The following is a 22894-nucleotide window of genomic DNA, read 5'->3' as shown; positions in this document are numbered from 1 at the left end:
CTGTTCCCTTTCACTATTTTTTTCATACTCCCCAAAAGAACGAGACCATAGAATGTTTGTCCTTCGCCGACTGCCTTCTTTTTCTTTGACTCAGCCATAATACCCTCTGGTTCCATCCACATCGAAGCAAATGGTGGGTGTTTGTCGTTTCTGATGGCTGAGTAATCTTCCATCGTGTACAGAGACCACTCGCCCTCCTTATCCATTCATCTTTCGATGGGCACCGAGGCTCCTTCCGCAGTGTGGCTATCGTGGGCATTGCAACTCGAAACCTCAGGGTGCACGTGTCCCGGTGTTTCCCCGCATCTGTATCTTTGGGGTACATCTCCACCAGTGCACCCCCATGCTGGATCGCAGGGCAGATCCGTTGTTACCTCTCTGAGGCACCTGCACACGGTTTTCCAGGCGTGGCTGCATCAGGTCACATTCCCACCAGCAGTGCAAGAGGGTTCCCTTTTCGCCACATCCTCGCCGACCTTCGCTGTTTCCTATCTTGTTAACGTTCACCGCAGTCGCTGGTGTGTCAGGTGGGATCTCGTGGTGCTTTTGACCCATATCTCCCTGACGGCCAGTGATGCGGAGCATTGTCTCAGTGCTTGTCGGCCATGCCTAGTCTTCCTCTGTGACATTTCCATTCATGTCTCTTGCCCGTCTTCCGGATTGGATCGTTGGTCTCTTTGCTGTGGAGTTGCCGAAGTTCTTCAGAGATCTTGGATACTGGCCCTTTACCTGACAGGGTCATTTGCACATGTCTTCTCCCACTCTGTGGGTTGGCTTTGAGTTTTGTCGGGTGTTTCTTTTGCTGTGTGGAACCTGCTCATCTTGGTGAAGTCCCAGCAATCCTTTTCTTCGCTCTTGTTTCTCTGGCCTTCGTGGCTGATGTCATTTCTACGAAGTTGCTGTGGCCCAGTTCAAGAAGGGTGTTGTTGCCTTTGTCCTGCCCTAGGATTTTGATGGACTCTTGTCTTGCAAAATTGAGATCCTTCATCCATTTTGAGTTTATCCTTGTGTATGGTGTGAGAGGAATGGTCCAGTTTCATTCTTCTGCGTGTGGCTGTCCAGTGTTCCCAGCAGCATTTATTGAAGAGACTGTCTTTTCTTTTTCCCCGTGCATGGTCTTTCCTGCCTGGCTGAATATTAGTTGCCCATAGAGTTGAGGGTCCACCTCTGGATGCTCTCTTCTGTTCCATTGATCGGCGTGTCTGTTTTTGTGCCAGTATCCCACTGTCTTGCCCGTCACAGCTTCGTGGCACAACGTGAAATCCGGCATTGTGCTGCCCCCGCAGTGGTTTTCTTGGCGACTCTTCCCGTGGCCGTTCGGGGTCTTTTCGCATTCCACACCAGCCTTCAGAGGACTTGCTCCAGCTCTCTGAAGAGAGTCCGTGCTATTTCTGACAGGGATTGCATTAGTTGTGTATATTGCCCTGGGTCACGTTGACATTTTCCCCAATATCAATTCTTCCAACCCAGGAGCGTGGAACCCTTTTCCATCTCTTTGTGTCTTCCTCAGTTTCTTTCCGACGTGTTCCACAGTGTTTCAGGAAGCCACCCGGCCCTAGACTTTTGTGTCCTGGGAGGTCTTTGATGATGACTGCTTTAATTTCCTCCCTGGATATTGACCTGTTGGGGTTTTCTGTGTCTTCCTGTTCCGTTTTTGGTAGTTTGTGGTTTTCCGGAAATGCGTTCGTTTCTTCTCGATTGCCCAATTTATTGGCGTATAGCTGCTCAGGATGAGTTTTTCAGATCGCTTGTATTTCCTACGTGGTGGTGGTGATCTCTCCTTTCTCATTCGTGTTTTTGTTAATTGGAGTCTTTTCTCTCTTCTTTTAATAAGGCTGGCTTCATGGTTTTTCTCTCTCTTATTGGTTCTTTCAGAGGTCCACCACCTGGTTTTGTGGATGTGTTTCCTCAGTTCTTCTGCTCTCTATTTCATTGAGTTCTGCTCGAATTTTTATTAACCGTCGTCTTCTGCTGGGTGAAGGTTTCATTTGCTGGTCCTTCTCCAGCTCCTTTAGGTGCCAGGTTAGTTTTCGTATTTGAGTTCTTTCCAGTGTTTGATCGATGCTTGTATTGCGATGTCTTTCCCCTATTTGGGACCGCTTTTGCTGTATCCCAGAGATTCTGAACGGTTGGTCGTATCTTCGTTCTCATTGGTTTCCGTGAATTTTCTTAATTCTTCTCTAATGTCCTGGTTGACCCTTTCACCTTTTAGCAGGATGGTCCTTAACCTGCACGTGTTTGAAATCCTTGCAAACTTCTTGTGGTTGAGCTCTAGTTTCAGAGCATTATGGGCTGAAAATATGCAGGGGACGATCCCAAAGTTTTGGTATCGATTATGACCTGATTTGTGACCCAGTATGTGGTCTCTTCTGGACAAAGTTCCACGTGCAATTGAGAAGAATGTGAATTCAGTTGCATTTGCATGTAAAGTTCTGTAAATATCTGTGAGATCCACCTGGTCCACTGTATCCTTTAGTGCTCTTGTTTCTTTGGAGATGCTGTGCCTGGAAGACCTGTCAATTGCAGAAAGCGCCGTATTCGAGTCTCCAAGTAAAAGGGTATTATTATCTAAGTATGTCTTAACTTTGCTTAGCGATTGATTGATATCCGTGGCAACTCCCACATTCAGGGCATAGATACCCACGATCGTTAGTTAGGTCGTCTTGTTGGATAGATCCCTTACGTACGATCTAGTCTAGTGATTGTGTGAGGTTTCCCACATAGAGTGTCATGTCCTCTGTGAAGAGTGAGAGTTTGACTTCTTTGCCGATCCGGATGCCTTTTTTTTCTGTTTCGGAATGTCGCTGGGAAAGCGAGGACCACTACTATTCTGCCGAACGAGAGTGTTGAGGGTGGACACCCTGTCGTGTTCCTGACCTTAAGGGAAAAGCTCCAGGTTTTTCCCAATGAAGAGCACGTTCCCTCTCTGGGTCGTTTGTACATGGGTTTATGATAATTGAGGTTTTTTTCCCAGTATGCGTACCCAGCAGAAGGTTTCCATCATGAAAGGATGGTCTATTTGGTCAAATGCTTTTTCTGCATCTATTGAGAGAATCCTACGGTTCTCATCCTTTGTTTCATTAACGTGGAGAGGGAAGGAGAGACAGAACTGGAGGGATGGACAGACACAGGGAGGGGGACACAGACAGGGAGGGAGAGATAGGGATGGGGAGGGAGAGACAAGAGATGGTGAGGGAGAGACCGAGACAAGGAGGAAGAATGAGGAAGGGAGGGAGAGAGCCAGACATGGAAGGAGAGTCAGAGAGACAGGGAGGGAGAGACAGAGACAGAGAGACACCGAGAGCCCGGGAGGGATACACTGAGAGACAGGGAGGAAGAGTCAGAGAGAAAGGGAGGGAGACTGAGACACAGAGAGGGGAACACAGAGACAGGATGGAGAGAACGAGACGGAGTGAGAGACTGGGAGACACGAAGGGAGACACACAGAGACTGGCAGAGAGACAGAGACGCAAAGAGAGACAGAGACACAGGAAGGGAGAGTCGGCGAGACAGGGAGCGAGAGTCAGAGAGAGGGCGGGAGAGGAGACGGGGTGGGGGGCAGGGCGGGGACAGACTGAGATGGGGCAGCGGGGAGAGACAGACACAGACACAGGGAAGGAGAGTCAGAGAGACAGGGATGGAGAGACAGAGACAGCGAGGGAGATACAGAAAGACAGGCAGGGAGAGGCAGGGAAACAGGTAGGGAGACACCGAGAGCCTGGGAGGGAGAGACCGAGACACAGAGAGAAGGAGGGTGAGATCTAGACACCGTGGGAGAGACAGAGAGGGAGGGAGACCGAGAGACAGGGAGGGACAGACCCAGACAGGGAGGGAGGACCGAGAGACCGGGAGGGACAGACCGAGAGACAGGCAGGGGGAGACAGAGAGACAGGGAGTGAGAGCCAGAGCCATGGAGGGAGACCGAGATACAGTGAGGGTCAGTGAGACCAGAGCCATGGAGGGAGACCGAGATACAGGGATACATGGAGGGAGACCGAGATTCTGGAGGTTGTCTGTTGGTTTTGTTGAGTGTCTCTTTGGCTGTGCGGAAGCTTCTCATCCCGATGAAGTCCCAATAGTTCATCTTTGCTTTTGTTTTCTGGCCTTCACGGGTGTATCTTGCAAGAAGTTACTGTGGCCAAGTTCGGGAAGGACGTTGCCTGTGTTCTCCCCTAGGGTTTTGAGGGAATCTCATCTCACATTTACATCTTTCATCCATTTTGAGTTTTATCTCTGTGTATGGTGTGAGAGAATGGTCCAGTTTCATTCTTTTGCATGTGGCTGTCCAACGTTCCCAGCAGCCTTTAGTGAGGAGGCTGTCTTTTTTCCAGTGGATGGTCTCTCCTGCTTGGTCGAATATATGGTCCTGACCGTAGAGTTGAGGGTCCACTTCTGGATTTCTCTCTTCTGTCCCATTGATCCGTGTGTCTGTTTTTCTGCTAGTAGCACACTGTCTTGATGAGCACAGCCTTGTAGCACAACCTGAAGTCCGGCGTTGTGATGCCGCCAGCTGTGGTTTTCTTTTCTAATATTGCCCTGGGCATTCGGGGTCTTGTCTGATTCCACACTAATCTTCAGATGGTGGCGACTCTCTGAAGGGAGCCTTTGGTATTTTTGATGATAGGGATTGCAATCAATGTGTAAATTGCCCTGGGTCAGTCACGTTGACATTTTCCCAATATATGAATTCTTCCAATCCAGGAGCAGGGGATAGTTTTCCATCTCTTAGTGTCCTCCTCAATTTCTTTCAGATGTGTTCCGTGGTTTTTCGGGTAGAGATCCTATACCTCTTTGGTTAGGTGTATTCCTGGGTATCTCATGCTTTTGGGTGCAGTTGTCACTGGAACCGACTCCTTAATTTCTCTTCTTCAGAGTCATCGTTGGCGTATAGAGAGGTGACTGATTTCTTGGCATAGATTTAGGATCCTGCCACGCTGCCGAATTTGCTGTATGAGTTCTACGATCTTGGGGTGGAGTCTTTTGGGTTTTCCGGGTACAGTACCATGCATGCCATCGGTGAAGAGGGCAAGTTTGACTACTTCTTTGCCAATGTGAATGCCTTTTATTTTTTCTGTCGCTTGATTGCTGAGGCCGAGATGTCTAGTAGTATGTTGAGAAGACGTGGTGAGGGTGGACATCCCTGTCTCTCGTTCCTGATGTTCGAAGAAAGGCTCCCAGTGTTTCCACATTGTGGATGATAATGGCCACGGGCTTTTCGTAGATGGATTTGAAGATGCTGAGGGACGTTCCCTCTATCCCTGTACTCTGAAGGGTTTGGATCTGCCATGGATGCCGTATTTTGTCAAATGCTTCCTCTGCGTCTCTTGAGAGGATCATCTGGTTCTTGTTTTCTCTCTTGCAGATCTGATGAAGCCCATCGAGTGTTCTCCGAGTGCTGAAGCAGCCTTGCACCCTGGCGATTAACCCCACTGGGTCGTGGTGAGTAACTTCTTAATCATGTCCCGTCGGATCCTGTTGGCTCATATCTTGTGGAGAAGGTGTGCGTCCGCCTTAATCAGGGACATCGGTCCAGCATTGTCCCCTTTTGGGGTCTTGGGTTTTGGAGTTAAGGTGATGCTGGCCTCCAAGAACGAGCTTGGAAGTATTCCATCTCTTTCTATCTTTCGGAGCAGCTTTAGTAGCATAGGTAGTCTTTCTTCTTGAAGCGCTGGATAGAATTCCCCTGGGAAGCCATCTGGCCCTGGACTTTTGTGTCTTGGGAGGTTTGTGTGTTTGTTTATAGGTTTCTTTCTTATTGGAGGTCATTTTGCCAACATCGAGTGTAACTCCCCCAGTGTTCATCGCATCAAGTGCCCCCCTCTGTGCCCGTCACCCAGTCAACCCCGCCCCCCGCGTTCCTCCCTTTCTTCCACCCCTTGTTCATTTCCCAGGGTTAGGAGTCTCTCCTGTTCTGTCTCCTTTTCTGCCATCTCCCACTCATTTTTTTCTTCTTCTCTCCTCTGTTCCCTTTCACTATTTTTTTCATACTCCCCAAAAGAACGAGACCATAGAATGTTTGTCCTTCGCCGACTGCCTTCTTTTTCTTTGACTCAGCCATAATACCCTCTGGTTCCATCCACATCGAAGCAAATGGTGGGTGTTTGTCGTTTCTGATGGCTGAGTAATCTTCCATCGTGTACAGAGACCACTCGCCCTCCTTATCCATTCATCTTTCGATGGGCACCGAGGCTCCTTCCGCAGTGTGGCTATCGTGGGCATTGCAACTCGAAACCTCAGGGTGCACGTGTCCCGGTGTTTCCCCGCATCTGTATCTTTGGGGTACATCTCCACAGTGCACCCCCATGCTGGATCGCAGGGCAGATCCGTTGTTACCTCTCTGAGGCACCTGCACACGGTTTTCCAGGCGTGGCTGCATCAGGTCACATTCCCACCAGCAGTGCAAGAGGGTTCCCTTTTCGCCACATCCTCGCCGACCTTCGCTGTTTCCTATCTTGTTAACGTTCACCGCAGTCGCTGGTGTGTCAGGTGGGATCTCGTGGTGCTTTTGACCCATATCTCCCTGACGGCCAGTGATGCGGAGCATTGTCTCACGTGCTTGTCGGCCATGCCTAGTCTTCCTCTGTGACATTTCCATTCATGTCTCTTGCCCGTCTTCCGGATTGGATCGTTGGTCTCTTTGCTGTGGAGTTGCCGAAGTTCTTCAGAGATCTTGGATACTGGCCCTTTACCTGACAGGGTCATTTGCACATGTCTTCTCCCACTCTGTGGGTTGGCTTTGAGTTTTGTCGGGTGTTTCTTTTGCTGTGTGGAACCTGCTCATCTTGGTGAAGTCCCAGCAATCCTTTTCTTCGCTCTTGTTTCTCTGGCCTTCGTGGCTGATGTCATTTCTACGAAGTTGCTGTGGCCCAGTTCAAGAAGGGTGTTGTTGCCTTTGTCCTGCCCTAGGATTTTGATGGACTCTTGTCTTGCAAAATTGAGATCCTTCATCCATTTTGAGTTTATCCTTGTGTATGGTGTGAGAGGAATGGTCCAGTTTCATTCTTCTGCGTGTGGCTGTCCAGTGTTCCCAGCAGCATTTATTGAAGAGACTGTCTTTTCTTTTTCCCCGTGCATGGTCTTTCCTGCCTGGCTGAATATTAGTTGCCCATAGAGTTGAGGGTCCACCTCTGGATGCTCTCTTCTGTTCCATTGATCGGCGTGTCTGTTTTTGTGCCAGTATCCCACTGTCTTGCCCGTCACAGCTTCGTGGCACAACGTGAAATCCGGCATTGTGCTGCCCCCGCAGTGGTTTTCTTGGCGACTCTTCCCGTGGCCGTTCGGGGTCTTTTCGCATTCCACACCAGCCTTCAGAGGACTTGCTCCAGCTCTCTGAAGAGAGTCCGTGCTATTTCTGACAGGGATTGCATTAGTTGTGTATATTGCCCTGGGTCACGTTGACATTTTCCCCAATATCAATTCTTCCAACCCAGGAGCGTGGAACCCTTTTCCATCTCTTTGTGTCTTCCTCAGTTTCTTTCCGACGTGTTCCACAGTGTTTCAGGAAGCCACCCGGCCCTAGACTTTTGTGTCCTGGGAGGTCTTTGATGATGACTGCTTTAATTTCCTCCCTGGATATTGACCTGTTGGGGTTTTCTGTGTCTTCCTGTTCCGTTTTTGGTAGTTTGTGGTTTTCCGGAAATGCGTTCGTTTCTCTCTCGATTGCCCAATTTATTGGCGTATAGCTGCTCAGGATGAGTTTTTCAGATCGCTTGTATTTCCTACGTGGTGGTGGTGATCTCTCCTTTCTCATTCGTGTTTTTGTTAATTGGAGTCTTTTCTCTCTTCTTTAATAAGGCTGGCTTCATGGTTTTTCTCTCTCTTCTTGGTTCTTTCAGAGGTCCACCACCTGGTTTTGTGGATGTGTTTCCTCAGTTCTTCTGCTCTCTATTTCATTGAGTTCTGCTCGAATTTTATTAACCGTCGTCTTCTGCTGGGTGAAGGTTTCATTTGCTGGTCCTTCTCCAGCTCCTTTAGGTGCCAGGTTAGTTTCGTGTTTGAGTTCTTTGCAGTGTTTTGATCGATGCTTGTATTGCGATGTCTTTCCCCTATTTGGGACCGCTTTTGCTGTATCCCAGAGATTCTGAACGGTTGGTCGTATCTTCGTTCTCATTGGTTTCCGTGAATTTTCTTAATTCTTCTCTAATGTCCTGGTTGACCCTTTCACCTTTTAGCAGGATGGTCCTTAACCTGCACGTGTTTGAAATCCTTGCAAACTTCTTGTGGTTGAGCTCTAGTTTCAGAGCATTATGGGCTGAAAATATGCAGGGGACGATCCCAAAGTTTTGGTATCGATTATGACCTGATTTGTGACCCAGTATGTGGTCTCTTCTGGACAAAGTTCCACGTGCAATTGAGAAGAATGTGAATTCAGTTGCATTTGGATGTAAAGTTCTGTAAATATCTGTGAGATCCACCTGGTCCACTGTATCCTTTAGTGCTCTTGTTTCTTTGGAGATGCTGTGCCTGGAAGACCTGTCAATTGCAGAAAGCGCCGTATTCGAGTCTCCAAGTAAAAGGGTATTATTATCTAAGTATGTCTTAACTTTGCTTAGCGATTGATTGATATCCGTGGCAACTCCCACATTCAGGGCATAGATACCCACGATCGTTAGTTAGGTCGTCTTGTTGGATAGATCCCTTACGTACGATCTAGTCTAGTGATTGTGTGAGGTTTCCCACATAGAGTGTCATGTCCTCTGTGAAGAGTGAGAGTTTGACTTCTTTGCCGATCCGGATGCCTTTTTTTCTGTTTCGGAATGTCGCTGGGAAAGCGAGGACCACTACTATTCTGCCGAACGAGAGTGCTGAGGGTGGACACCCTGTCGTGTTCCTGACCTTAAGGGAAAAGCTCCAGGTTTTTCCCAATGAAGAGCACGTTACGTCTCTGGGTGTTTGTACCTGGGTTTTATGATAATTGAGGTTTTTTTCCCAGTATGCGTACCCAGCAGAAAGTTTCCATCATGAAAGGATGGTCTATTTGGTCAAATGCTTTTTCTGCTGCATCTATTGAGAGAATCCTACGGTTCTCATCCTTTGTTTCATTAACGTGGAGAGGGAAGGAGAGACAGAACTGGAGGGATGGACAGACACAGGGAGGGGGACAAAGACAGGGAGGGAGAGATAGGGATGGGGAGGGAGAGACAGAGAGATGGTGAGGGAGAGACCGAGACAAGGAGGAAGAATGAGGAAGGGAGGAGAGAGCCAGACATGGAAGGAGTCAGAGAGACAGGGAGGGAGAGACAGAGACCGAGAGACACCGAGAGCCCGGGAGGGATACACTGAGAGACAGGGAGGAAGAGTCAGAGAGAAAGGGAGGGAGACTGAGACACAGAGAGGGGAACACAGAGACAGGATGGAGAGAACGAGACGGAGTGAGAGACTGGGAGACACGAAGGGAGACACACAGAGACGCAAAGATAGACAGAGACACAGGAAGGGAGAGTCGGCGAGACAGGGAGCGAGAGTCAGAGAGGGCGGGAGAGGAGACGGGGTGGGGGGCAGGGCGGGGACAGACTGAGATGGGGCAGCGGGGAGAGACAGACACAGACACAGGGAAGGAGAGTCAGAGAGACAGGGATGGAGAGACAGAGACAGCGAGGGAGATACAGAAAGACAGGCAGGGAGAGGCAGGGAAACAGGTAGGGAGACACCGAGAGCCTGGGAGGGAGAGACCGAGACACAGAGAGAAGGAGGGTGAGATCTAGACACCGTGGGAGAGACAGAGAGGGAGGGAGACCGAGAGACAGGGAGGGACAGACCCAGAGACAGGGAGGGAGAGACCGAGAGACAGGCGGGGGGAGACAGAGAGACAGGGAGTGAGAGCCAGAGCCATGGAGGGAGACCGAGATACAGTGAGGGAGAGGCCGAGAGACAGGATGAGAGAGAGACAGGGATGGAGACACACAGACAGGGAGGGACAGATGGAGACGGGTGGCGAGAGACAGGATGGAGAGACCGAGGCAGGGAAGGAGAGACAGAAGTGGAGGGATGGACAGAGACAGGGAGGGAGAGATAGATAGAGGTGGGCAGGGAGACGGAGAGAAAGCGAGGGGGAGACCGAGAGACAGGGAGGGAGAGAGAGATGGAGACAGGGAGGAGTGACTGAGACGACGGGGTGAGAGATCGAGATGGGGGAGACACAGGACAGGGAAGGAAGATCCAGAGACAGGGAGGGACAGACAGACCAAGAGACAGAGAGGGAGAGATGAGACAGAGGGGAGAGACCAAGGTGCAGGGAGGGAGACCGAGAGACAGGAGGGGAGAGTCAGGACGGGAGGGAGGAGACAGCGAGACAGAGACAGGATGGAGAGAATGAGACAGGGAGGGAGACAAGTGAGAGTCCGAGAGACAAGAAGGTAGGCACAGAGACAGGGAGAGAGAGACAGCGAGGGACAGGCCATGATAGGCAGTAAGAGAAGAAAGACTGGGAGGGACACAGAGACTGGGAGGGCGAGGAGAGAGAGAGATGGGGGTGGGGGCAGAGGCAGAGAGACTGGGAGGGAGACAGGGCCAGACCGGGAGGAGGAGCGAGGGAGACAGTGAGGGGAGAGACAGAGACCGGGACGGAGGGACAGGGAGGAGACACAGAGCCAGAGAGAGGCTCGTGCCTCGTGAGCAGTGTCCCTCGGGACTGAGCCGGGGCGCAAGGCCTCGGCCCCGGCGCCCCGACTAGACTAGCGGGGGGAGGCAGAGGCGGTTCGGGTCCCTCTGTAGGCTCCGCGGAGGGCGGGCCTCTGTGTGGCAGGTCTGCGGGGGCGTGGCGGGGGCGGGGCGGGATCTGTGCCCTAGGCGCCTGACCCGAGCGTGACCTGAAGGGGCCGGGGCGTGGCGCAGGAGGAGCTGTGCGCAGAGCGGCGACCTGGGCACGGCAGGAGGTGCGCGGCCCGCCCCCAGTCCAGGCCGCGGTTCCCGGCGGTTTCCCCGCGGTTCCGCGGTTCCCGCGCTCCGGGCTCGCGCAGCGGCTCTCAGGCCTCGGCCCCGGCGCGCAGGTGCGTGTGCCCCGGGAGGCGTGACGGGCCCCGGGGTGCTGTGCGAGAGGGCATCTGGCCCCGCTGGTGGCGCGGCGGGTGCCTGGGAGGGACCGGAGGGGGACAGTGAGTCTTGGGGGCCGCATGGAGGCGCCCCCGTGGCGAGCCGCGGCGGACACCTTTGGGCGCCAGGGTGCCGGCAGAGGGCTGCGCGGGGGAGAGTGGTGGCACCTGTTCTCGGAGGGGGGCGGCGGCGGGGCCTCCTACGTGTCAGGTCAGGTCTCACAGGAGCGGCTCAGGGAGGGTGTGGGGCCCCTCCCGGGGCTCGGGGAGGTGCCGCCGAACCCATCCGCGGCTGCTCAGAGGGGTTAGGATGCAGGCACCTTGCGATGTCAGGGCAGGGCCTTGGGGCGGTGGCTTGAGGGCCTGGGTGCTGGGGCCCCCCCAGGCCCCCCAAGGCCCTTGGCTGTTCCTCCTCCCCCCACCCCCTCCCCGCTCTCAGGTCCCTCCTAAGCTCCCCAGCTGGCCGGCAGCATGCCCCCCTCCCCCTTGGTCCCTTTCAGGTGAATATGGCTACCTCTGAAATTGTTGAATTTGAAATCGTTCCCCTTCTGCACATCCTGTCCAGTATTTGTGGTTTCCTGTCTGGCCAATGTTCCCATTCTCACCGGTGTAAGGTGGGATTTCGTTGTGCTTTTGACGTGTGTTTCCCTGATGGAAATAACAGTGATGCGGCGCATTTTCTCATGGGCTGTCGGCCACGTCGACGTCTTGCTCTGTGCCATTTCGGTTCGTGTCTTTGCCCATTTCCGGATTGGATGGTTGGTTTCTCTCTGCTGTTGAGTTGAATGGGTTCTTTAGAGATCGTGGATGCTGGCCCTTTATCTGACGGGTCATTTGCACGTAGCTTCTCCCATTCGGAGGTTGTCTGTTGGTTTGTGAGTGTCTCTTTGGCTGTGCGGAAGCTTCTCATCCCGATGAAGTCCAAGTAGTTCATCTTTGCTTTTGTTTTCTGGCCTTCACGGGTGTATCTTGCAAGAAGTTACTGTGGCCAAGTTCGGGAAGGACGTTGCCTGTGTTCTCCCCTAGGGTTTGGAGGAATCTCATCTCACATTTACATCTTTCATCCATTTTGAGTTTTATCTCTGTGTATGGTGTGAGAGAATGGTCCAGTTTCATTCTTTTGCATGTGGCTGTCCAACGTTCCAGCAGCCTTTAGTGAGGAGGCTGTCTTTTTCCAGTGGATGGTCTCTCTCCTGCTTGGTCGAATATATGGTCCTGACCGTAGAGTTGAGGGTCCACTTCTGGATTTCTCTCTTCTGTCCCATTGATCCGTGTGTCTGTTTTTCTGCTAGTAGCACACTGTCTTGATGAGCACAGCCTTGTAGCACAACCTGAAGTCCGGCGTTGTGATGCCGCCAGCTGTGGTTTTTCTTTTCTAATATTGCCCTGGGCATTCGGGGTCTTGTCTGATTCCACACTAATCTTCAGATGATTTGTGGCGACTCTCTGAAGGGAGCCTTTGGTATTTTTGATGATAGGGATTGCAATCAATGTGTAAATTGCCCTGGGTCAGTCACGTTGACATTTTCCCAATATATGAATTCTTCCAATCCAGGAGCATGGGATAGTTTTCCATCTCTTAGTGTCCTCCTCAATTTCTTTCAGATGTGTTCCGTGGTTTTCGGGTAGAGATCCTTTACCTCTTTGGTTAGGTGTATTCCTGGGTATCTCATGCTTTTGGGTGCAGTTGTCACTGGAACCGACTCCTTAATTTCTCTTTCTTCAGAGTCATCGTTGGCGTATAGAGAGGTGACTGATTTCTTGGCATAGATTTAGGATCCTGCCACGCTGCCGAATTTGCTGTATGAGTTCTACGATCTTGGGGTGGAGTCTTTGGGTTTTCCGGGTACAGTACCATGCATGCCATCGGTGAAGAGGGCAAGTTTGACTACTTCTTTGCCAATGTGAATGCCTTTATTTTTTCTGTCGCTTGATTGCTGAGGCCGAGATGTCTAGTAGTATGTTGAGAAGACGTGGTGAGGGTGGACATCCCTGTCTCTCGTTCCTGATGTTCGAAGAAAGGCTCCCAGTGTTTCCACATTGTGGATGATAATTTGCCACGGGCTTTTCGTAGATGGTTTGAAGATGCTGAGGGACGTTCCCTCTATCCCTGTACTCTGAAGGGTTTGGATCTGCCATGGATGCCGTATTTTGTCAAATGCTTCCTCTGCGTCTCTTGAGAGGATCATCTGGTTCTTGTTTTCTCTCTTGCAGATCTGATGAAGCCCATCGAGTGTTCTCCGAGTGCTGAAGCAGCCTTGCACCCTGGCGATTAACCCCACTGGGTCGTGGTGAGTAACTTCTTAATCATGTCCCGTCGGATCCTGTTGGCTCATATCTTGTGGAGAAGGTGTGCGTCCGCCTTAATCAGGGACATCGGTCCAGCATTGTCCCCTTTTGGGGTCTGGGTTTTGGAGTTAAGGTGATGCTGGCCTCCAAGAACGAGCTTGGAAGTATTCCATCTCTTTCTATCTTTCGGAGCAGCTTTAGTAGCATAGGTAGTCTTTCTTCTTGAAGCGCTGGATAGAATTCCCCTGGAAGCCATCTGGCCCTGGACTTTTGTGTCTTGGGAGGTTTGTGTGTTTGTTTATAGGTTTCTTTCTTATTGGAGGTCATTTTGCCAACATCGAGTGTAACTCCCCCAGTGTTCATCGCATCAAGTGCCCCCCTCTGTGCCCGTCACCCAGTCAACCCCGCCCCCCGCGTTCCTCCCTTTCTTCCACCCCTTGTTCATTTCCCAGGGTTAGGAGTCTCTCCTGTTCTGTCTCCTGTCTCCTTTCTGCCATCTCCCACTCATTTTTTTCTTTCTCTCTGTTCCCTTTCACTATTTTTTTCATACTCCCCAAAGAACGAGACCATAGAATGTTTGTCCTTCGCCGACTGCCTTCTTTTTCTTTGACTCAGCCATAATACCCTCTGGTTCCATCCACATCGAAGCAAATGGTGGGTGTTTGTCGTTTCTGATGGCTGAGTAATCTTCCATCGTGTACAGAGACCACTCGCCCTCCTTATCCATTCATCTTTCGATGGGCACCGAGGCTCCTTCCGCAGTGTGGCTATCGTGGGCATTGCAACTCGAAACCTCAGGGTGCACGTGTCCCGTGTTCCTCCCCGCATCTGTATCTTTGGGGTACATCTCCACCAGTGCACCCCCATGCTGGATCGCAGGGCAGATCCGTTGTTACCTCTCTGAGGCACCTGCACACGGTTTTCCAGGCGTGGCTGCATCAGGTCACATTCCCACCCAGCAGTGCAAGAGGGTTCCCTTTTCGCCACATCCTCGCCGACCTTCGCTGTTTCCTATCTTGTTAAACGTTCACCGCAGTCGCTGGTGTGTCAGGTGGGATCTCGTGGTGCTTTTGACCCATATCTCCCTGACGGCCAGTGATGCGGAGCATTGTCTCACGTGCTTGTCGGCCATGCCTAGTCTTCCTCTGTGACATTTCCATTCATGTCTCTTGCCCGTCTTCCGGATTGGATCGTTGGTCTCTTTGCTGTGGAGTTTGCAGAAGTTCTTCAGAGATCTTGGATACTGGCCCTTTACCTGACAGGGTCATTTGCACATGTCTTCATCCCACTCTGTGGGTTGGCTTTGAGTTTTGTCGGGTGTTTCTTTTGCTGTGTGGAACCTGCTCATCTTGGTGAAGTCCCAGCAATCCTTTTCTTCGCTCTTGTTTCTCTGGCCTTCGTGGCTGATGTCATTTCTACGAAGTTGCTGTGGCCCAGTTCAAGAAGGGTGTTGTTGCCTTTGTCCTGCCCTAGGATTTTGATGGACTCTTGTCTTGCAAAATTGAGATCCTTCATCCATTTTGAGTTTATCCTTGGGTATGGTGTGAGAGAATGGTCCAGTTTCATTCTTCTGCGTGTGGCTGTCCAGTGTTCCCAGCAGCATTTATTGAAGAGACTGTCTTTTCTTTTTCCCCGTGCATGGTCTTTCCTGCCTGGCTGAATATTAGTGCCCATAGAGTTGAGGGTCCACCTCTGGATGCTCTCTTCTGTTCCATTGATCGGCGTGTCTGTTTTTGTGCCAGTATCCCACTGTCTTGCCCGTCACAGCTTCGTGGCACAACGTGAATCCGGCATTGTGCTGCCCCCGCAGTGGTTTTCTTGGCGACTCTTCCCGTGGCCGTTCGGGGTCTTTTCGCATTCCACACCAGCCTTCAGAGGACTTGCTCCAGCTCTCTGAAGAGAGTCCGTGCTATTTCTGACAGGGATTGCATTAGTTGTGTATATTGCCCTGGGTCACGTTGACATTTTCCCCAATATCAATTCTTCCAACCCAGGAGCGTGGAACCCTTTTCCATCTCTTTGTGTCTTCCTCAGTTTCTTTCCGACGTGTCCACAGTGTTTCAGGAAGCCACCCGGCCCTAGACTTTTGTGTCCTGGGAGGTCTTTGATGATGACTGCTTTAATTTCCTCCCTGGATATTGACCTGTTGGGGTTTTCTGTGTCTTCCTGTTCCGTTTTGGTAGTTTGTGGTTTTCCGGAAATGCGTTCGTTTCTTCTCGATTGCCCAATTTATGGCGTATAGCTGCTCAGGATGAGTTTTTTCAGATCGCTTGTATTTCCTACGTGGTGGTGGTGATCTCTCCTTTCTCATTCGTGTTTTGTTAATTGGAAGTCTTTTCTCTCTTCTTTTAATAAGGCTGGCTTCATGGTTTTTCTCTCTCTTATTGGTTCTTTCAGAGGTCCACCACTGGTTTTGTGGATGTGTTTCCTCAGTTCTTCTGCTCTCTATTTCATTGAGTTCTGCTCGAATTTTTCTTAACCGTCGTCTTCTGCTGGGTGAAGGTTTCATTTGCTGGTCCTTCTCCAGCTCCTTTAGGTGCCAGGTTAGTTTTCGTATTTGAGTTCTTTCCAGTGTTTTGGATCGATGCTTGTATTGCGATGTCTTTCCCCTATTTGGGACCGCTTTTGCTGTATCCCAGAGATTCTGAACGGTTGGTTGTATCTTCGTTCTCATTGGTTTCCGTGAATTTTCTTAATTCTCTCTGATGTCCTGGTTGACCCTTTCACCTTTTAGCAGGATGGTCCTTAACCTGCACGTGTTTGAAATCCTTGCAAACTTCTTGTGGTTGAGCTCTAGTTTCAGAGCATTATGGGCTGAAAATATGCAGGGGACGATCCCAAAGTTTTGGTATCGATTATGACCTGATTTGTGACCCAGTATGTGGTCTCTTCTGGACAAAGTTCCACGTGCAATTGAGAAGAATGTGAATTCAGTTGCATTTGCATGTAAAGTTCTGTAAATATCTGTGAGATCCACCTGGTCCACTGTATCCTTTAGTGCTCTTGTTTCTTTGGAGATGCTGTGCCTGGAAGACCTGTCAATTGCAGAAAGCGCCGTATTCGAGTCTCCAAGTAAAAGGGTATTATATATCTAAGTATGTCTTAACTTTGCTTAGCGATTGATTGATATCCGTGGCAACTCCCACATTCAGGGCATAGATACCACGATCGTTAGTTAGGTCGTCTTGTTGGATAGATCCCTTACGTACGATCTAGTCTAGTGATTGTGTGAGGTTTTCCCACATAGAGTGTCATGTCCTCTGTGAAGAGTGAGAGTTTGACTTCTTTGCCGATCCGGATGCCTTTTTTTTCTGTTTCGGAATGTCGCTGGGAAAGCGAGGACCCACTACTATTCTGCCGAACGAGAGTGTTGAGGGTGGACACCCTGTCGTGTTCCTGACCTTAAGGGAAAAGCTCCAGGTTTTTCCCAATGAAGAGCACGTTCCTCTCAGGGTCGTTTGTACATGGGTTTTATGATAATTGAGGTTTTTTTCCCAGTATGCGTACCCAGCAGAAGGTTTCCATCATGAAAGGATGGTCTATTGGTCAAATGCTTTTTCTGCATCTATTGAGAGAATCCTACGGTTCTCATCCTTTGTTTCATTAACGTGGAGAGGGAAGGAGAGACAGAACTGGAGGGATGGACAGACACAGGGAGGGGGACACAGACAGGGAGGGAGAGATAGGGATGGGGAGGGAGAGACAGAGAGATGGTGAGGGAGAGACCGAGACAAGGAGGAAGAATGAGGAAGGGAGGGAGAGAGCCAGACATGGAAGGAGAGTCAGAGAGACAGGGAGGGAGAGACAGAGACAGAGAGACACCGAGAGGCCCGGGAGGGATACACTGAGCGACAGGGAGGAAGAGTCAGAGAGAAAGGGAGGGAGACTGAGACACAGAGAGGGGAACACAGAGACAGGATGGAGCGAGAACGAGACGGAGGTGAGAGACTGGGAGACACGACGGGAGACACACAGAGACTGCAGAGAGACAGAGACGCAAAGAGAGACAGAGACCAGGAAGGGAGAGTCGGCGAGACAGGGAGCGAGAGTCAGAGAGAGGGCGGGAGAGGAGACGGGGGTGGGGGGCAGGGCGGGGGACAGACTGAGATGGGGCAGCGGGGGAGAGACAGACACAGACACAGGGAAGGAGAGTCAGAGAGACAGGGATGGAGAGACAGAGACAGCGAGGGAGATACAGAAAGACAGGCAGGGAGAGGCAGGGAAACAGGTAGGGAGACACCGAGAGCCTGGGAGGGAGAGACCGAGACACAGAGAGAAGGAGGGTGAGATCTAGGACACCGTGGAGAGACAGAGAGGGAGGGAGACCGAGAGACAGGGAGGGACAGACCCAGAGACAGGGAGGGAGAGGACCGAGAGACCGGGAGGGACAGACCGAGAGACAGGCAGGGGGAGACAGAGAGACAGGGAGTGAGAGCCAGAGCCATGGAGGGAGACCGAGATACAGTGAGGGAGAGGCCGAGAGACAGGATGAGAGAGAGACAGGGATGGAGACACACAGACAGGGAGGGACAGATGGAGACGGGTGGCGAGAGACAGGGATGGAGAGACCGAGGCAGGGAAGGAGAGACAGAAGTGGAGGGATGGACAGAGACAGGGAGGGAGAGATAGATAGAGGTGGGCAGGGAGACGGAGAGAAAGCGAGGGGGAGACCGAGAGACAGGGAGGGAGAGAGAGATGGAGACAGGGAGGAGTGACTGAGACGACGGGGGTGAGAGATCGAGATGGGGGAGAGACACAGGACAGGGAAGGAAGGATCCAGAGACAGGGAGGGACAGACAGACCAAGAGACAGAGAGGGAGAGATGAGACAGAGGGGAGAGACCAAGGTGCAGGGAGGGAGACCGAGAGACAGGAGGGGAGAGTCAGAGACAGGGAGGGAGGAGACAGCGAGACAGAGACAGGATGGAGAGAATGAGACAGGGAGGGAGACAAGTGAGAGTCCGAGAGACAAGAAGGTAGGCACAGAGACAGGGAGAGAGAGAGACAGCGAGGGACAGGCCATGATAGGCAGTAAGAGAAGAAAGACTGGGAGGGACACAGAGACTGGGAGGGCGAGGGAGAGAGAGAGAGATGGGGGTGGGGGCAGAGGCAGAGAGACTGGGAGGGAGACAGGGGCCAGCCGGGAGGGAGAGCGAGGGAGACAGTGAGGGAGAGACAGGAGACCGGGACGGAGGGACAGGGATGGAGACACAGAGCCAGAGAGAGGCTCCGTGCCTCCGTGAGCAGGTGTCCCTCGGGACTGAGCCGGGGCGCAAGGCCTCGGCCCCGGCGCCCCGACTAGACTAGCGGGGGAGGCAGAGGCGGTCTCGGGTCCCCTGTAGGCTCCGCGGAGGCGGGCCTCTGTGTGGCAGGTCTGCGGGGGGCGTGGCGGGGGCGGGGCGGGAAGCTTGCCCAGGCGCCTGACCCGGAGCGTGACCTGAAGGGGCCGGGGCGTGGCCGCAGGAGGAGCTGTGCGCAGATGCGGCGACCTGGGCACGGCAGGAGGTTGCGCGGCCCGCGCCCCCAGTCCAGGCCCGCGGTTCCCCCGCGGTTCCCGCGGTTCCCGCGCTCCGGGCTCGCGGCAGCGGCTCTGCAGGCCTCGGCCCCCGGCGCGCAGGTCAGCGTGTGCCCCGGGAGGCGTGACGGGCCCCGGGGTGGCTGTGCGAGAGGCATCTGGCCCTCGCTGGTGGCGCGGCGGGTGCCTGGGAGGGACCGGAGGGGGACAGTGAGTCTTGGGGGCCGCATGGATGCGCCCCCGTGGCGAGCCCGGCGGACACCCTTTGGGCCGCCAGGGTGCCGGGCAGAGGGCTGCGCGGGGGAGGAGTGGTGGCACCTGTTCTCGGAGGGGGGCGGCGGCGGGGCCTCCTACGTGTCAGGTCAGGTCTCACAGGAGCGGCTCAGGGAGGGTGTGGGCCCCTCCACCGGGGCTCGGGGAGGGTGCCGCCGAACCCATCCGCGGCTGCTCAGAGGGTTAGGATGCAGGGCACCTTGCGATGTCAGGGCAGGGCCTTGGGGCGGTGGCTTGAGGGCCTGGGCTGCTGGGCCCCCCCAGGCCCCCCAAGGCCCTTGGCTGTTCCTCCTCCCCCACCCCCTCCCGCTCTCAGGTCCCTCCCTAAGCTCCCCAGCCTGGCCGGCAGCATGCCCCCCTCCCCCTTGGTCCCTTTCAGGTGAATATGGCTACCTCTGAAATTGTTGAATTTTGAAATCGTTCCCCTTTCTGCACATCCTGTCCCAGTATTTGTGGTTTCCTGTCTGGCCAATGTTCCCCATTCTCACCGGTGTAAGGTGGGATTTCGTTGTGCTTTTGACGTGTGTTTCCCTGATGGAAATAACAGTGATGCGGCGCATTTTCTCATGGGCTTGTCGGCCACGTCGACGTCTTGCTCTGTGCCATTTCGGTTCGTGTCTTTTGCCCATTTCCGGATTGGATGGTTGGTTTCTCTGCTGTTGAGTTGAATGGGTTCTTTAGAGATCGTGGATGCTGGCCCTTTATCTGACGGGTCATTTGCACGTAGCTTCTCCCATTCTGGAGGTTGTCTGTTGGTTTTGTTGAGTGTCTCTTTGGCTGTGCGGAAGCTTCTCATCCCGATGAAGTCCCAATAGTCATCTTTGCTTTTGTTTTCTGGCCTTCACGGGTGTATCTTGCAAGAAGTTACTGTGGCCAAGTTCGGGAAGGACGTTGCTGTGTTCTCCCCTAGGGTTTTGAGGGAATCTCATCTCACATTTACATCTTTCATCCATTTTGAGTTTTATCTCTGTGTATGGTGTGAGAGAATGGTCCAGTTTCATTCTTTTGCATGTGGCTGTCCAACGTTCCCAGCAGCCTTTAGTGAGGAGGCTGTCTTTTTTCCAGTGGATGGTCTCTCCTGCTTGGTCGAATATATGGTCCTGACCGTAGAGTTGAGGGTCCACTTCTGGATTTCTCTCTTCTGTCCCATTGATCCGTGTGTCTGTTTTTCTGCTAGTAGCACACTGTCTTGATGAGCACAGCCTTGTAGCACAACCTGAAGTCCGGCGTTGTGATGCCGCCAGCTGTGGTTTTCTTTTCTAATATTGCCCTGGGCATTCGGGGTCTTGTCTGATTCCACACTAATCTTCAGATGATTTGTGGCAACTCTCTGAAGGGAGCCTTTGGTATTTTTGATGATAGGGATTGCAATCAATGTGTAATTGCCCTGGGTCAGTCACGTTGACATTTTCCCAATATATGAATTCTTCCAATCCAGGAGCATGGGATAGTTTTCCATCTCTTAGTGTCCTCCTCAATTTCTTTCAGATGTGTTCCGTGGTTTTTCGGGGTAGAGATCCTTTACCTCTTTGGTTAGGTGTATTCCTGGGTATCTCATGCTTTTGGGTGCAGTTGTCACTGGAACCGACTCCTTAATTTCTCTTTCTTCAGAGTCATCGTTGGCGTATAGAGAGGTGACTGATTTCTTGGCATAGATTTAGGATCCTGCCACGCTGCCGAATTTGCTGTATGAGTTCTACGATCTTGGGGTGGAGTCTTTTGGGTTTTCCGGGTACAGTACCATGCATGCCATCGGTGAAGAGGGCAAGTTTGACTACTTCTTTGCCAATGTGAATGCCTTTTATTTTTTCTGTCGCTTGATTGCTGAGGCCGAGATGTCTAGTAGTATGTTGAGAAGACGTGGTGAGGGTGGACATCCCTGTCTCTCGTTCCTGATGTTCGAAGAAAGGCTCCCAGTGTTTCCACATTGTGGATGATAATTTGCCACGGGCTTTTCGTAGATGGATTTGAAGATGCTGAGGGACGTTCCCTCTATCCCTGTACTCTGAAGGATCTGTACTCTTGGATCTGCCATGGATGCCGTATTTTGTCAAATGCTTCCTCTGCGTCTCTTGAGAGGATCATCTGGTTCTTGTTTTCTCTCTTGCAGATCTGATGAAGCCCATCGAGTGTTCTCCGAGTGCTGAAGCAGCCTTGCACCCTGGCGATTAACCCCACTGGGTCGTGGTGAGTAACTTCTTAATCATGTCCCGTCGGATCCTGTTGGCTCATATCTTGTGGAGAAGGTGTGCGTCCGCCTTAATCAGGGACATCGGTCCAGCATTGTCCCCTTTTGGGGTCTTGGGTTTTGGAGTTAAGGTGATGCTGGCCTCCAAGAACGAGCTTGGAAGTATTCCATCTCTTTCTATCTTTCGGAGCAGCTTTAGTAGCATAGGTAGTCTTTCTTCTTGAAGCGCTGGATAGAATTCCCCTGGGAAGCCATCTGGCCCTGGACTTTTGTGTCTTGGGAGGTTTGTGTGTTTGTTTATAGGTTTCTTTCTTATTGGAGGTCATTTTGCCAACATCGAGTGTAACTCCCCCAGTGTTCATCGCATCAAGTGCCCCCCTCTGTGCCCGTCACCCAGTCAACCCCGCCCCCCGCGTTCCTCCCTTTCTTCCACCCCTTGTTCATTTCCCAGGGTTAGGAGTCTCTCCTGTTCTGTCTCCTTTTCTGCCATCTCCCACTCATTTTTTTCTTCTTTCTCCTCTGTTCCCTTTCACTATTTTTTTCATACTCCCCAAAGAACGAGACCATAGAATGTTTGTCCTTCGCCGACTGCCTTCTTTTTCTTTGACTCAGCCATAATACCCTCTGGTTCCATCCACATCGAAGCAAATGGTGGGTGTTTGTCGTTTCTGATGGCTGAGTAATCTTCCATCGTGTACAGAGACCACTCGCCCTCCTTATCCATTCATCTTTCGATGGGCACCGAGGCTCCTTCCGCAGTGTGGCTATCGTGGGCATTGCAACTCGAAACCTCAGGGTGCACGTGTCCCGGTGTTTCCCCGCATCTGTATCTTTGGGGTACATCTCCACCAGTGCACCCCCATGCTGGATCGCAGGGCAGATCCGTTGTTACCTCTCTGAGGCACCTGCACACGGTTTTCCAGGCGTGGCTGCATCAGGTCACATTCCCACCAGCAGTGCAAGAGGGTTCCCTTTTCGCCACATCCTCGCCGACCTTCGCTGTTTCCTATCTTGTTAACGTTCACCGCAGTCGCTGGTGTGTCAGGTGGGATCTCGTGGTGCTTTTGACCCATATCTCCCTGACGGCCAGTGATGCGGAGCATTGTCTCACGTGCTTGTCGGCCATGCCTAGTCTTCCTCTGTGACATTTCCATTCATGTCTCTTGCCCGTCTTCCGGATTGGATCGTTGGTCTCTTTGCTGTGGAGTTGCAGAAGTTCTTCAGAGATCTTGGATGCTGGCCCTTTACCTGACAGGGTCATTTGCACATGTCTTCTCCCACTCTGTGGGTTGGCTTTGAGTTTGTCGGGTGTTTCTTTTGCTGTGTGGAACCTGCTCATCTTGGTGAAGTCCCAGCAATCCTTTTCTTCGCTCTTGTTTCTCTGGCCTTCGTGGCTGATGTCATTTCTACGAAGTTGCTGTGGCCCAGTTCAAGAAGGGTGTTGTTGCCTTTGTCCTGCCCTAGGATTTTGATGGACTCTTGTCTTGCAAAATTGAGATCCTTCATCCATTTTGAGTTTATCCTTGTGTATGGTGTGAGAGGAATGGTCCAGTTTCATTCTTCTGCGTGTGGCTGTCCAGTGTTCCCAGCAGCATTTATT

The 22894-nt window shown here is 52.0% G+C and overlaps 1 long non-coding RNA gene across 5 annotated transcripts in view; it reads left to right on the top strand.

Moving 5' to 3' along the window:
* Positions 1 to 5231: 5231 nt before the first annotated feature.
* The window catches only part of LOC119878539, a 44564-nt gene continuing 26901 nt past the window's right edge, over positions 5232 to 22894 (top strand). For 4 of the 5 annotated variants that reach the window (XR_005386980.1, XR_005386979.1, XR_005386977.1 and 1 more), the window contains exons 1-3: positions 5232 to 5439; positions 13245 to 13321; positions 21217 to 21293. This is a non-coding gene — a long non-coding RNA (uncharacterized LOC119878539). Of the gene's footprint in view, positions 5440 to 13244; positions 13322 to 18881; positions 18936 to 21216; positions 21294 to 22894 lie in introns of those variants that run through there. The other variant, XR_005386982.1, reaches the window with a different exon arrangement.

Source organism: Canis lupus, unplaced genomic scaffold (assembly GCF_011100685.1).
Source record: "Canis lupus familiaris isolate Mischka breed German Shepherd unplaced genomic scaffold, alternate assembly UU_Cfam_GSD_1.0 chrUn_S1705H1899, whole genome shotgun sequence".
Lineage (NCBI taxonomy): Eukaryota > Metazoa > Chordata > Mammalia > Carnivora > Canidae > Canis > Canis lupus.
The sequence above is the reverse complement of the archived record's forward strand: the minus strand, read 5'-3'. Positions and strand labels throughout refer to the sequence as shown.